Source organism: Durio zibethinus, chromosome 24 (genome assembly GCF_047325235.1).
Source record: "Durio zibethinus cultivar Kanyao isolate XHJ-2024 chromosome 24, ASM4732523v1, whole genome shotgun sequence".
NCBI lineage: Eukaryota > Viridiplantae > Streptophyta > Magnoliopsida > Malvales > Malvaceae > Durio > Durio zibethinus.
In genome coordinates this window covers 9,482,768-9,499,425 of record NC_143185.1, presented here as the reverse complement: position 1 = coordinate 9,499,425, position 16,658 = coordinate 9,482,768, and the positions used below count along the sequence as shown (strand labels likewise).

Here is a 16,658-nt window from a genome sequence, read left to right as displayed (position 1 = left end):
ACCATAACCTTTGAATTTAATTGTAAATCTTTAACTTTTAAATTGTGAATATTTAAATTTCAAGTTAAAAATCTTTAAATTTTAAGTTAGAATCTTTATTTCAGTTAAAAATCTCTAAGTTTTTATTTTAAGTCATACTTGGACTTAAAGGATATCTATATTTTAATACAATTTTTATTTTATAAAAAATATGTAAAAAAATTATAAATACTTTATTTTATACAAGATATTTTCGTTTAAATTTTCGTGTCATCATTTTTTGTTCTTAATTTGTTATTTAAGTTGTGGGCTTATCAGAATTTAAAGCCCAAATTGAACTGTTTTTAGAATTTTTTTTTTTTTTTTGAACCTGGAGTGTGGGGCTTAGTTGTTATATTTCAATTTTTTTAGTTTTCATTTTGCTTCTTTCTAAAGAATTTTCCTAAAAAAAAAATAAAAAAGGGAATTTAAAAATTAAAAAAAAAAATCTTGAGAAGAAGCTGAAAAGATTGGGATTGAATTTCTTTGGTGATAAAGCTGTTTTTGAATTGAATCTCTTCAACGATGAAATTCGTAACCCTATGCAAATTCTCATCTGTTTTAGAGAAATTCCAATCGAAATTGTGTGCCTATAAAAATAACAATCAGCATCAGTAATTGGGTGGGGGAAATTTTGGCAGTTAAGTATAGACATTCACCCTTTACTAGGCCTCTAAATCACCACACTGGTCCCACCACCCATCAGCCAAATTCCTAGCAAATTCCTAGCAAATTCCCTTACCAAGTCTTCACACCAATTACCTATTGTCAAAAACACAGGACCACTATCAACACACTGCAATCAAGAGAAGTGAAGTAACAATACATGGGAATTTTCGTGAGCAAAAAAATCCTTAGCCGAGAGCTTCAATACCACAATTCAGCAGATTAGACTAGTAACCGAAAACTAACCTACCTATCTCATTGCCAAGCCAAACCCACCCACTATCACCGCCACAAGAATCACCAATTTCTGACCCACTCAAGACACAAGAGAGTTGATGCACAACAAATTAATTTGCAAAAGAAAAAGAGTTCAGCCTGACAAAGTAGCAGCAACTAGGATTTTATGATCTCTGGACGGTGAGATTTAATTTTTTTTAGGGATTTCAACATAGTTTAAAGTTAGAAAGAAAGGAGGTAGACAAGACTGAAGGAAAAGCTTTGGGCGAGTTGTTTTAGGACTTGGCAGGCGGTGAAGGTTTAGAAAAAGCAAGGGCAAGGGATTTTTTTCTTTTTGGGAGATTTAAGTTGCTACAGTAAAGGAAGGAGGCACAACCAAGAAAAAGGAAGAACAGGCCGTCACTGGAAGCTAGTAGCGAAATGTCGGTGGACGACAGCTGTGATACACCGGATTCTGGGAAGGCATTTAAGCTTCTGGCAACCTTTTAGGAAGAAGGAGATGTTGTCTTTTAGAGAGAGACACTAAAATGTGAAAAATCACACAAGAAAGAAAATTTTGGTCTTTATAGCAGCAAGAAATGTTACGTTTCGATAGGGAAGGAAAGATCCGTGCTTCAGCCCATTTCCAACCTGAGGCCCACCCATAGGACCCGACCTTGCCCCATTAGGCTACCTGATTCAGACCCGTCCTGCGTTAATTCCAGCTTTGGATTTTGGGCCTGGGCTGGAAGTCATCCTATTTGTTTGACCTACGCGATTTGCGACTTCTCTTGGTTTGAGTTTAAACCCTGGTAATTTTTTTTATTTATTTTTTATCCACTAGTTTATATTTATTTTGCATATTAGAATTTTTAGATATGGAATATATTTATAAATTATTTGAAAAAAAAGGAAAAATTAGAATTGATCTGAAAATAATTTTTAAAAAGATTAATTTTGAGACAATCTTATCAAATTTTTAAAGGATTTTTTGTTAATTTAAAAATATATATATTTCAAATTATGAATTCTACTAAACTATTGAAATTTTTCATAATAAAATTTCATTAAAAATAATTTGTCAATCTACCAACCTATTAGAAAATTTAAATATTTAAATTAAGTCTTACTAAACCATTAGAAGCCTAAAAAAGTTTTTATGAAAAAAAATTTTCAATCTTACCAATATTGATGTTTATATGATAAAGTTCTAAGAATATAAATAAAGCTTTGCAATGGAATTATAATGAAATTGTAATTATGATATCATCAGTGCATAAAAATTATATGTTCTAAAATTGTTTCTAGTCGATATTTTATCAATAAGAGGACATTAATAAAAGTTGTTGAGACTAGCACATGATTATACGCTTACTTATGAAACAAACAATTAATCTTATAGGTTGAAGTAAGAGCATAATCATGAACAAGTTCACTGAATATGACTTAATATTAGAATGCTATAGGTAGTTCACATAGCATCTATAGCAACATTCTCATGTGATGGTTGTATAAGTAATCTTTTGACTTGATATTACTGATGATCTTATATAATAAATGTTATATTTTTACTTTACTTTATTTATGGTTCTAACCAAGAATGCTCAAGTCGAGTATTGTTGGGTATAATATGAGGCATATGAAAATGTATGAAGTAATCTAAGATGAGATTCATCACTTTGTGTGATCAAGAGAGTATCTCAACTAGTCTTAATTGAATTAATTTGAGAAATATTCAGCCAAAGTGAAATAAGAGTTTAGAATTGTGCTCTAAAGCTTATTTGTGAGTTAATGTCAAAGATAAAACTTAACATGGTTGAACAAGATTGAATAGACAATAAACCATACTCAATGTTCAAACATAGATACTATATGATGAAAGAATATTAATTATACACTAAGATCATTCACAGAAAAGTTGTCAAGCCATATTCATTTTTCTTTAGCAATTAAAGGTCATGGCAATGAAGTTAGCATTGATCGTGATCTATAAATATAAGATTGGCTAATTGGAGAATTTATGATAAAGATAAAAAGTTTGTTTCATCCATAACCAAATACTAAAGCTTACAATACTTGTGTTTATTGACAACATGCTAAAGAACTTACTGGTTCACACATAATAGGAATAATTGTGAAAGATTAAAATTCGAACAAATTAAGTTGGCTTAATTTGATTTTAGTATGACCAAAAATAGAGGAAATAAAAACAAGAGAAAGAGTTTCCCTTATTTTGTACATTTGGCTAGCATAGGGTTAATTGTAAAAATTTATATTCTAAGCATTAAACCTAATGTGGCCAAATGCATCCCCTATGAAAGAAGCACCAAGCCGCCCCCTATTGTAACCAAGTATCTAGAGTAAAAACAAAAAAGATAAAGAAGTTTCACTTAAGAAAATACAAAAGGTTTTGTAAACACTTACTAGCTAGAGTATGGCTTTGGTTTCTATCAAACCTTAAAAAAGGTTCTTTCATAAGAGTTCATGTGGATCACCATTAGAACTTAAACACTTATACAACTTCTTGGCTTCGAATCTATTTGGAAGGTCACCAAATTTAACTAAGAGATTTTCAGCATTCAAGATAACACCTTTAGCCAAAATTATACATGTTTTTATATATATGTTATTTGTATAATCTTATTGATTGATCTTGGCTTAAGGGAGTTAAACAGTATCAGAACTCCCTTCAAACAGTATCAAAACTTTTTCAATATAGATTATACGAATTAGAAGTTTGTTTCGTTATTCATGATATCAAAACTGTTTTGATTGTAATTTGTTATCATGATGTAGAGACTAGAAAATTAATTTTTTTCATGTTGTTTTGGTTAGATTCTTTTAGAATATTAAAACATGATGTCTTAGGTTGATTCGGTTTGAATATTATTGGTTTATGGATATCGTTTGCATGTACAATGAATTTTTTGTTTGCAATCTATCCATATTAGAAAAATTCTATTGTAGTGATAATACGAAAATTGTTTCTCACTCCAAGTACATTATTTGGCTACAAAATTTTAACATATGAAAATAGACATATTGATGATTAGTATGTAAAAATTTTAGAATTTTTGGAGTTGATTTGGTCACTCAAAATTGATGACAAGTTCAACATAGAAATCTACTAGTGGTGGCTAGGCATGTAAAATATGCATATGATGCGTGGTTACCCTAATATGATTACGGTAATTAGTTTCTTGATACAGCTGGTCTTTTTAAAAGTTAGGATACTTTAAAAACTTGCTTACTAAGATTATAATGAAAATCTATTTGGTAATCAATATTGGGAATCTTAGAAAACTTATTCACTAAAATTTCAAGATTTACTTTATTGATCACTAAGTTTAGTGGACTGGTTTTATAAAAGTCAAAGTAATTGTTACTTGTGATTCAAGAACAATGACCAAAGGCATAAGAAAGCATGGGAAAGAGTTTAGAACTCTTAGATAGTGGCTAGTAGGGGCGGCACAGCAAAAGATGGTCGAAACTACCTAGTTTTTGTAAAAGCTACCCTAGTTACAACTTGCTTTCCTTCTTAGATTTTGGCCAAGCCTTAGATTGGTGTTATTTTTTGTTGAATTTGGATTCCTAAATAGTTTGGGTTTGAGAAAATAAGATTTTATATAAAATCCAAATTGAATTGGACTTTCTAAATTGTTAAGAGCTTCTAATTAATAAAAAACTATTTCACTACAACCCCTAGTTGGACTAGAAAAATCCCAATGTATGTAATTTGACTTAACTTTAATTGATTGGCATTCCTAAATGGTTTAGAGTGATATCAACCATGTTAGATTAGAATTCAAGTAAAATTCTAATTCCTTAATTTTTAGAAAATTATGATTGCAAATTACATGTTTGTAAGATAATAGTTAAACATATTTGGTCATGCTAGCTAAATATGTCTATGCCTTGCATCACAATGAGTTGGAATGATGATTGATATATGATATTGATATTGATTCAAAGAATAGATGTGCAAGATCATGAATTTGAACCAACATAATGATTGTTGTAGTATGCATGTTAGTTATAAGATAAATACCGTGTATGCTATATTGAGTTATTGTTACACATGCTATAATTTATATGTGATAAACGCCATGTATAATTATGAGATGCATGATAAGATTACATGTATTGGATATATGATGAATTCTTATGCATGCTTAATGAGACCTATGATGAATAAAAAATCCCTTATGAAAAATATTAAGTCTTGATGCCTTCCATTAACATAAACAACTAAACTTTCTATTAATGGGGCATGTTGAGATAAAACTCAAAGCACTCATTATTCAAAATAAGGTTGTGTTATGGTTAATGGGTCTTACTTAACTATCAGTGTATTGTCCAGATACGACCATTTAGTGATAGAATCTATGATTAGGCGAAACACATAAGAAGTGATTAGACAAAGAGTTTTTACCCAATTGATCTAGAAGTCACATAGGGATGTGATTGATAAGTAAGTTATCTACCTAATTTACTTATCATGGCTTATTAAGACAAACCTCAAGGTTATGATAAACTAAATGGGATTCTAGCCCACTAAAAATATATGATTTTTTTGAATTGATCATGAGGGCTGTCAATTAGATTAAAATAGTGGGACCAACCAATATATAGATTTGGACCTTATCTATATTGGTATTGAACAAAATGACTAACACTTGTTCATATTTTATAGGTTGTAAAATGAGTAATAACTTGTCACTTTATAGCATACTTGATGCTAACAAGCTTACAGGGCCTAACTTTAATTATTAGTACCGTAATTTGAAGCTTGTCTTAAAGTAAGGGAAAATGGTTTATGTTTTTTGATGAACCGATTCCATTGAAACCAAATGCTAGTGCTGATGATGTAGTGTGGAGGGTGGGTTTAAAAACCCATAAAAATCATGTTGATCATGTCGCATGTATCATGGTGGCTACGATGACTCTTGAGTTGAAAAAGGCAATATGAGAATATGGATGCTTCAACAATTATTCTATACCTTAAAGAATTGTTTGACAAACAAGAGCAGACTAAGAGGTTTGTGACCTCTAAAGAATTATTCGAAATAATGATGTTTGAAAGCACTTTAGTCAAAGTACATTGTCTCAAGATGATCAATTGGATTGAAAAATTTAGATAATTAAGATTGGTGATGGATCATGAGTTGAGTGTTAACTTGATCTTGTCATTTTTTCCTAGTAGCTTTTCACAATTTGTAATAAACTTCAATATGCTTTAGATGGAAGTAACATTACCATCATTGATGAATATGTTAGACATTATTGAAAAGTCCATTAAGAATCAAAAGCCTAAGGCTCTATTCTAGTTTCTTCATCTAAGGACAAGAAGAAAAAAAAGTAAGAAGGTTGATAAGAAAAGTGATGTAAGCAAGGCTATCAAGCCTGCTAGCAACATTAACAAGGACAAGAGTGCATGTCACCATTATGGTAAAAAAGGTCATCGAAAGATGAATTGTAAGGTCTACTTGGCAAACTTGAAGGTAAAGAAGTCTAAAGAGACTTTTACTTTAGGTATGTTTATGATTGAGATCAATCTATCGTTTCTTGACACATATTCTTGGGTATTTTAAATGTATGTGGCCAGTTTAGTTTTTGGACTAATACATTGAGATGTATGTGGCCCAATAAACATAAATGCTAGAGGAAGATACTCATATTTCATTATATTCACTGCTGATTATACAAGATATGATTATGTGTATTTAATGAAACAAAAGTTTGAATCCTTTGAAAAGTTCAAAGAATTTAGAATGGAGGTTGAAAAAAAAATTGGTAAAAGTATCATGACACTTAGATCTGATCAAGGTGCTGAATACTTAAGCCAAAATTTTTTAGGTTATCTAAAAAAGAATGGGATTCTCTCACAATAGACTCTTACGTCGAACACCACAACACAATGGAATTTTTAATAAGAGAAATAGAACCTTGTTAGACATGGTTCTATCCATGATGAGCAATTCAAAATTTTCTATATCTTTTTGGGGTTATTCACTTAAAACAACTGCCTATCTTCTAAATATAGTCCATCTAAATCCATTGACAAGACAATATATAATATGTGGAAAGGTAAAAGACCTTACTTGTCACACATAAGAATTTGGGGATGTGATGCTTATATGAAGCATACACAAGCTGACAAGTTTGGAGCTAGATTGATTAAGCGTAAATTTATAGGATATCTAAAAGAAACTATTGGATATTATTTCTACAAGTGTGAGGAACAAAAGGTGTTTATTTCTAGACATGCTATCTTTTTCAAAAAAGAGTTTACCTTGAAGAGAACAATAAGGGTAAAGTAAAATTTGAAAAAGTTTAAGAAACACAAATTGACTCAAGAATGAAACTTGAACTAATGGCTAAGGCTTTAAATTCACAATCGAAAGCTCAAAGTACATAAGAACTCCGTAAGTCAATTAAGACTCACCAAGCTCTTGAGAAATATGGATTTTTTGTAGACAATGATGAGTTTATCTTAGATGATAATTTTACTACCTATCAAAAAATAATGTTAGATATTGATTCTAAGAAATAGCATAAGGCCATGAAATCTGAAATGGTTCCATGCATGCAAACCAACTATGAACTTTAATGGAACTATCCAAAGGGATAAAACCCATATGGTGCAAGTGGGTTAAGAAGAAAACCAACATAGATGACAATATACAAACGTACAAAGCCAAGCTAGTTGTAAAAGGTTATAATAAAAAACATAGAGTTGATTTTGATGAAACTTGTTCACCAGTAGCCATGTTAAAATCTATTAGGATTTTGCTTACTATTGCCTTATACCATGACTATGAGATATGGCAAATGGATATTAAAACAACATTCCATAATGAGAATTTGTAATAGGATGCGTACATGACATAATTTGAAGGTTTTGAATCTAAAAAAAATGCTAGCATGGTGTGTAAGCTTCAAAGGTCTATCTATGGACTTAAGCAGGCATCATGGAGTTGGAATATACATTCTGATAAAGCAATTATAGAATTTGAATTCATAAAAGTGTAAATGAACATTGTGTATACAAAAAGATAAGTGGGAGTGAAATCATTTTCATATTGCTATATGTGAATGATATATTGTTTATAGTAAATGATATACCCATGCTATAATCTACCAAGATACGGTTATCAAAGAAGTTTTTCATTAAGGATTTGAGAGAAGTAACATATATGCTGGGCATAAGGATCTATAGAGATAGATCAAAGAGGTTGCTTGGTCTCTCACAATTTGGATATATAGACAAAATGCTAAAAGGTTTAGCATGAAAAAATCCAAAAAGAGATTCTTGCTAGTATCGCATGGCATAAATTTTTTCAAGGATATGTGTTTTAAAATACAAATTGAGAAAGATAGCATAAATAAGGTTCTATATGTTTCAACAACTGGATCCATTATTTATGTAATGCTATGCACAAGACCTGATATCTTATATGCTTTAAGCTTAACAAGTAGATATCAAGCAAATCCAGGTGAATGTCACTAAAAGGTCATGAAAACAATACTTATGTACTTGAGAAGAACTAAGGATGTGTTTTTTGTTTATGGTGGAGTCAAACTCCTTGTTGAGAGTTATTGTGATGCAAGCTTTCAATCCAACAAGAATGGTAGCAAGTATCAAAATGGCTATATTTTTACTCTGAATGGTAGAGCAATGAGTTTGAAAAGTTCCAAACAAAGTACAAGTATAGACTCTATAACCAAAGGCAAATACATATATGTATTTGGGGCTGCAAAAGAGGCTATTTGGATCAAGAAGTTCATAACTGAACTAAGCCTTGTTCGTAGTATTTGATCTTGTAACAGTTTATTATGAACAATATAGCTATCACTCAAGCCAAAGAACCAAGGTCTCATCAAAGATCTAAACATGTATTAAGGCATATCATCTCATTAGAGACTTTGTTTCTAGAGGTGATGTTAAAATTGAACGAGTACCCATTAAGTTAACATTGCTAATCCTCTTACTAAAGTTTTGTCCTAGCAAAAATATGATAAGCATGTAGTCAAATATGGTATTAGATACATGAATGATTGACTTTAGTGCAAGTGGGAGATTATTCGTATTTGCCCTTTAAAAAGAATCATATTTTGGCTAAAATATTATCATATTTATAGTACTTTGATATATGATATCTTATAAAGGTCTTATTTCTTTATCATTGAGCTTGTTTACATATATTTTAATGTTGTTACTTATATGATAAAGTCTTTGGAATATAAACAAAGCTTTGCAAAGGAATTACAATAAGATTGTAATTATAAGATCATCATTACATAAAAGCTATATGTTTCAAAATTGTTCCTAGTTGATATTTTATCAATAAGAAAACATTGACAAAAGTTGTTGAGACTAATTTGTGGTTATACTCTTGCTTATGAAGCAAGAAACTGATCTCATAGGTTGAAGTTTGGATAAAATTAAGCTAACATATGGGTGCTTGTTACAAAAACAAGTTTACTGAACATGACTTGATATAAGAATATTATATGATAGTTCACATAGTGTTTATAGCTACATTTTTAAGTGATAGTTATCTAAATAATCGTTTAACTTGAGATTACTAATAATCTTATATGATGAATGTTATACTTGGACTTTACTTATGGTTCTAATCAATAATGCTCTAATCTGAGTATTGTTAGGTATAAGATGAGGCATATGAAGATGCATGAAACAATTAACAAGGGATTCATCACTTGATGTGATCAAGAGAGTATCTTAATTAATCTTTGATTGAATTAACTTCAGAAATTTTTGGCCTAAGTGAAATAAGAGTTTAGAATTGTTTTAAAACTTATTTATGAATTAATGTCAAGGATCAGACTTAACATGGTTGAATAAGATTGAGTAGACACTAAATCATACTCAATGTTTAAATCGAGATACTATGTGATGAAATAATATTAATTATACACTAAGACCATTTACAAATAGATTGTTAAGCTATATTGATTTTTTTTTAGCAATTGGGGATTATGGTAATGAAGTTAGCATTGATCATGATCTATAAAACATAAGATTAGCTAATTAGAGAATTGGTGATGAAGACAAAAAGTTTGTTTCATCCATAGTTGAATACTAAGGCTGACAATACTTGTGTTTATTGCCAATATGCTAAAAAATCTAATGGTCACACACAATAAAACAATTGTGAAAGATTAAAATTGTGACAAATTAAGTTAAATTTAATTTGATTTTCGTATGACCAAAAATAGAGGAAATAAAAATAAGAGAAGGAGTTTCCATTGTTTGGTACATTTGGCTAACATAGGATTAATTGTGAAAATTTGCATTCCAGGCATTCAACTTCATGTGGCCAAATGCTTTCCCTATAAAAGAAACATTAAGCTGCCCCATCCTGTAACCAACTAAGTATCTAGAATAGAAACAAAAAAAAAAAAAAGAAAAAAAAGAGAAAGAAGGTTCACTTAAGAAAATACAAGACATCTTGCAAACACTTACTAGCTAGAATGTGGCTTTGGGTTTACCAAACCTTAGAAAAGGTTCTTTCATAAGAGTTTATGTGGATCACCATTAGAGGTGAATACTTAGGCAGCTTCTTGGCTTGGAATTTATTTGGATTGTCACCAAATTGAACCAAGAAATTTTTGGCATTCAAGGGAACACCCTTAGTCGTGACTATGCATGTTGGTATATATATGTTGTTTGTATAATCTTATTGATTGATCATGGCTTTAGAGAACTAAAATTTTTAAAATTTAACTGCTTTAAGTCTATATAATGATGCATAATTCCCTTCAACTATTGGAAGATTTAAATCTAAAATATATTAATGAATCCAACAATGGAACCTCTTCAAAGTGGACCACTAGTTTCTAAGAATATTCCAGAGGTGAAAAAATTTTCTTAAATTGCTACAAAACTATTATAATAATTTTTAAAATAATTTTTAATATTAAATTATTTGATAAATTATAAAAATGTTTTAAGACTTTTGGATAATATGGTACCATCTATTGATAGATGATGTAAGAGTGCTATAACATTCCTTAAATGTAACCATACTCTCAAATCTAATTTTGATTTCATAAACTAAAATCTACCTTTTAAAAATAATCAAATCAAATTTGAAATTTTTTTTTTTAAAATAGAACAAATTCAATTAGGTAACCAATTGCATTTAAATAAAAAAGATTAATGATGACTTCTAATATTGTTTAATGATAAATTTACGAACTTAAAAGTTTTAACAATATATTTTATTTAAACGTATTTTTTATATCTTACTCATATTTAACCATAGAAGATACAAATTGTATTATATCAAAATTAATGCCGATATGAATAAATACAATATACATATTTTAAAACATATATACATTTTTTTTTGAATTACTTTTGTATCGTATTATCGTATTGTATTTAAAATTGTTAGGTCCGGGGAATCAAAGCACAAATTGTTATCGTCACCTCAATTTTGTCTCAGCCAGCACCAGTTTTGCTTTGGATTAAGAATTCCCAATGAACCTGCTTCGATATCTAAGTTGCTTGCCTCTGTTGTCTTTATCAAAACCGGTATGCAATCCATCAAGAATAGCTTGATTGCAAAAACATAGAAGACTTGCCATGTTCAAATTCACAAGTGCAAAGAACATGAACAAACAGCAAAAACTTAAGTGAAAATCATGAAACAAATGCATATATAAGCACATAATAAATGAATCGAAATGCGTATCCAAGACAAGTATAAAATCTGTCACTCAAGCCCTTTATTTATAAGCACAAACTAAATTGGTGTACTCTATATGCATTCCAGCTTTTGTGATAAAGTTGCCAGTGATGACGGACAATGCTGGTTTCACTCTTTTACATGTGTGCGCATTATGGATGTCTTCATGGGTACGGTCCAAAAACAACAGGCATGAAAAATATGATCCAAAAGATATGGAAAAAAGATATGAAAGATGGCTTGTCCGACACAGCTGAAAGTACAAGAATAAGGATGATGGACATTGCGCTTTGGGATTTATCAATCCAATTCTCAATTCATTGACCATATCAATTGGAAAACCAATCATTCAAGCTGACTTACAACAAATTTGCAGACATGACAAATGATGAGTTCAGATCTACCTATTTGGGTTACTGGAGCAGAGATCTCCAAGAGAGATCAGCAAGAGCTTCCAACATGACAAATCTTACAATTTGTCAACAAGCACAGACTGGAGAAAGAAAGGTGACGTAACTCCAATCAAAGATCAAGGAAACAGTGGTATGACTTGTGTTTCTATTTATTAATTTTATTTTATTAGATATATAGTTACAAAACTAATTTTTAACTTCATGCACAAGTGCTTGTTTGCTTAGTTCTCCAGTCAATTCTAACTAGTTTCCAGAATATGATCTGACCGTTTGCTTCTAGCGCCAAGTATCATCCTGAATTCAAAGTTAAAACTTAAAAGCACAAGTCAACTATAGAAGGAAGAGACATAAAGGAAAATAGGAGAACGAGAAACAAAAGATAGTCAATAAATTCATGAGATGATACCTTCAATTATCTTAACATTGAACTATATTAAATATTTGTAGCAAAAATAATTAGCTGGGTTAATGGTTGGCTCTCTTTACAATTTAAGCTAGTGTGTGGCCTTAATGTCCAGGGAGTTGTTGGGCATTCTCAGCCATGGCAGCCATTGAAGGGATCAAAAAAGTTAAAACAGGAAATTTGATATCTCTTTCAGAACAAGAGCTTGTTGATTGTGACGTCAACACCGACATGCAAAAAGCATATGAATTCATTATAAAGGAAGGGGTAATCACCACTGAGGAAAATTATTCATGCAAGGGAGATGCATCTGCGACGATATCAAAACTAGAAATGATGTAGTGACAATTAGTGGATATAAAACAGTACCTGAAAACAATGAGAACAGTCTACAAGATAAAGTTGCTTATCAGCCTGTATCTGCTGCCATCGAAGCAAGAGGGTATGAATTTCAACTTTATTCCGAAGGTGTCTTTACTGGATTTTGTGGAAATCAACTCAACCATGGAGTTACAGTAGTTGGCTATGGAAAAGATAATGATACGAAGTACAGGCCGGTGAAGAATTCATGGGGAACCAGCTGGGGTGAATCTGGCTATGTAAGGATGCAACGTGATTTCACTGATAAGAGGGTATTTGTGGTATTGCTATGGATGCTAGTTACCCCGCTAAGAATTGAACAAATTTTTAAGGAACTGACTAGGAATTGCTTGACTATAGCCGTTTTATTTTATATTTATAATTATATTAATAACACATTTAAAAAATATATATTCACGTGCAAAACATGTGTATAAAATAGTATATGCAAGGTTACTTCCCGCACGTTGCTGTAGGTGTTATTTTTTAAATTATTTTAACAAATTTAAATGCAATAAAACATGATAAAATAAAACTACAATTTGTAATTTCTAAATTGATGCTATAAGGCATTATGTTCAAATAAGTAATGAATAGCCAAAAGTTTGCATAATTGTACTTGAGCATACTTGAAACATAAATAAGTGTTTTACATTTTTCCCTAAATGCCTATTGACATTGAAGAATGCGAACAATAATTGTAGTAATTAGACTATAAGGATAACAATAGGTTAGCAGGTATTATGTTGTCATTTGCTATTTGTAATACATTCATTACAAATTAAAGAAATAAACAATAGTTTCACTGATAAAACATTTTAATATATATATATATTTTTAAAAAGGGAAATATTCATTAGCATAGTATATTTAAAAATCAGGACACGTTTATTAGCGGATGCAAAAAACATATAACATCACACTTATCGACTTTGACACAGAAAGAAATTGTTTTTGCAACACTTATCAAATTATCAATAGAGCCATCGAACCATAGAGCTTATCTTTTGAATTAAGTTTTGCAGAGACATACAAAAGAGAAAGGTCTCAATTTTTTTTTTAAATGAATGGTACAGTAAAGTAGAATGCCAAAGCAAAATATATTATGGCAATACTATTTGGCAGATCCATCTTAGCCAACAATACAAAAGGAAAACTTTTCTATATATCTTTCCTAACAATCTGTAACGATTCCCTAAGCATACAGTTAAAGTTTTAGAGGGATGTACCTTTTTGTTTTTGCACGTAAGAAAGCATCATTGGAAGCCATTTGCTATCTATACAATATTTAACAGAAGCGGTATATGAGGGATCAAAACCCTAAACCATTTAAAGTAAAACAATTTAAACAAATTTTTTTGAAAAAGTAATAGGTTCAAATGAAGTGTTAGAAACTAACTTAATCGCATGATTATGTATGAAATGAACAATCTCAACAATCTAATCAAATAAGCTAAATTCTACTACATACTGAAAGCGAAAGCAATTCTAGGTACAAAAGGCAGTATAATTCTTTCCAGCTATATAGAATTTAAAACTAAAAAAAATTGAAAAAGAGACCTTTATCTTTGTACAAAAGTTATTTAAACACATACATAACAGTGATGATGTTAATTTCTTAAAGGCATGGTCAATCTAAACAGAAATAAATAACTATAGGTTCATAACAGTGCAAAATTGTATGTAGTTCCTTTTTATTGCTAATCTCATGAGAATCCAAACATTGGAAATAAATACAATAATCATATTCAATGAAAAGAAAAAATATAAGTATTGTACTAATAAGGATATTGGAAAGATTAAAACCTACAAACATGTAGATAGTATTGTAACAGCATCATAATACAAATATGTTTGTTTTATATCATTTTAGAACATGATGATATTAATGATAGTGTAACAAAAGGCTTAAACTATAAAGTGTTGCAATATCATTATGCCTTTCACATAAGTTGCTGTCTTGCCATTACTAATAGAATCAAGTGCCACTCCTATTTTTCCATTTCTACTTATGGATGAATCTTCCAAAACACAACATATTTATCTGTATGAATCATTTTGTTAATGTTGAGTAATCAATTTTACTTACCTATCTAACATATACTATTAAAAGGAAATCATTTAAAGTTTTGAAAGGGCACACCTTTTTGTTGGAAAGGTGATGTGGAACTATACGAGTATCAACTGATATCTTACATTGTCAAATGGAAAAACATGTGTGAAAAATTGGCAAACAACAAACAACAATGACATGCCAGAATAGATTGCTTTTGAACCCTTTAACTCATGACCTTGCTCTTTCTCTAGCCATGCCCTATGAAAGGAAAATGATAACCTAGTTCATTTATAACCTTTTTGTTTTTTTTTTTTTTTTTGATCTTCCACTGAAAAAAAATCTCTAGTTAGAGTTCATCAATGATAAGGGAATGACATGTCTGGTATGGAATAATGTGAGAAAGAGGAATAAAGAAATTTGTTAGATCCATATCTTATGGTTAAGATTTGCTAGGAAAATCAATTTAGCCATCCAATCTATATATGTTATGCTAGTTCTACTGTAAACCGTTTAATGTATAACAAATTTCTTATTTAGTTCCAGCCAGTTGAATGTAACAAAACATAAAAAAGAAAAGGCCAATTCTCTACTTGAGCTTAACTTAATTGAATTAAAAAAACCATATCAAACAGTTGATTTAACATAAACCAACAAATGACCTGTATTTTGGAGGAAACAAAAGAATTAAACTTGACAAAACAATTCATAGTAATCAAATTGAACTACAAAATTTATTATAAAAAATACCGCAAACATTGTTCATAATTAATTGTTCTGTAAGAGGCTTAAATTACTTTTCAAACTATCCACCAACATATAAAATTTTGTATTTAGGCTATAAAAGGTATAATCAAAGAAGTTGAAATGTTTATTACCAAACATAATGTCATCAATTTTCATACCTCATTACTTTAGTTGTAATAGACCTCAATTGATTGTTGAAAATATCAATTTCCATAGAACCTTTTGCATTTGCCTTATAGATAGGATACAAATCAGAATTGCAACCTATTCACATTAGATAATTGTCTTATTTAGTTTTAATGAATTGAACCTAACAATTCGTTGGGTTCTAGATAAACAATAGCAATTGTATTGGATTTGAAACAGATTCATTACAATTCACAAGCAATCATTGTGATACATGCCTGATTGTGGGAGTAATAGTTAATTTTGTTATTTGTTTAGATTTGTTGTTTTCTATTGTTTTGGGTCAGTGTTAGGCCAAGCTCAATAACTAGGGATAATCTATAGGGGGTAATATGGATATTTTAATATATTGCAACTATCTATTACAAAAAGGATGAACAAGAGGTATTCGGCACTCACAAAAAGAAAGCAAATTTTGTTTTAGTCTCTCTCTTAATCTTTGGATTCTTCTCTCCTCTCATCTATTCTCTACTTTTTTTTTCTATTATTTCTTCCTTCCTATTTTCCATCTTAAAAGAAGTTATCAATAGTGGTGTGTGATTCCAGAATGAACTACATCAATGGTATTAGAGCCTCTTTCCTGGCTAGTGATTAACAATGGTAGACAATGTTACTAGTCTTTAGAAAGACCTTAATCAAACGCAACAAAGTGTTAATCAGATCTAGACAAAACTTTAGCAATTAGGGGAAAAGGTGGATGGTCTTCGTTTGGAGATGAAGAATGATTTCAAAACAATTTTGATGGAATTTTTGAATGAAAGAGAGCTCAAGGGTAAGGCGTGTGAGACTCCTCTTATTAGAGAATGCATTCTAATGCTATCTGGAAATACTAGCACTGAATCCCAAAATACTCAACAACAACTTCATTTGATGGTGGG

The 16,658-nt window shown here is 30.2% G+C and overlaps 1 pseudogene across 1 annotated transcript; it reads left to right on the top strand.

The window, feature by feature from the left end:
- The first annotated feature begins 448 nt into the window (after positions 1 to 448).
- Positions 449 to 13,113, top strand: LOC111316362 (KDEL-tailed cysteine endopeptidase CEP2-like; annotated as a pseudogene). The gene is made up of 3 exons (XR_016333270.1): positions 449 to 1,712; positions 11,706 to 12,161; positions 12,550 to 13,113. The product of XR_016333270.1 is annotated as a KDEL-tailed cysteine endopeptidase CEP2-like (transcript).
- Positions 13,114 to 16,658: the final 3,545 nt, after the last annotated feature.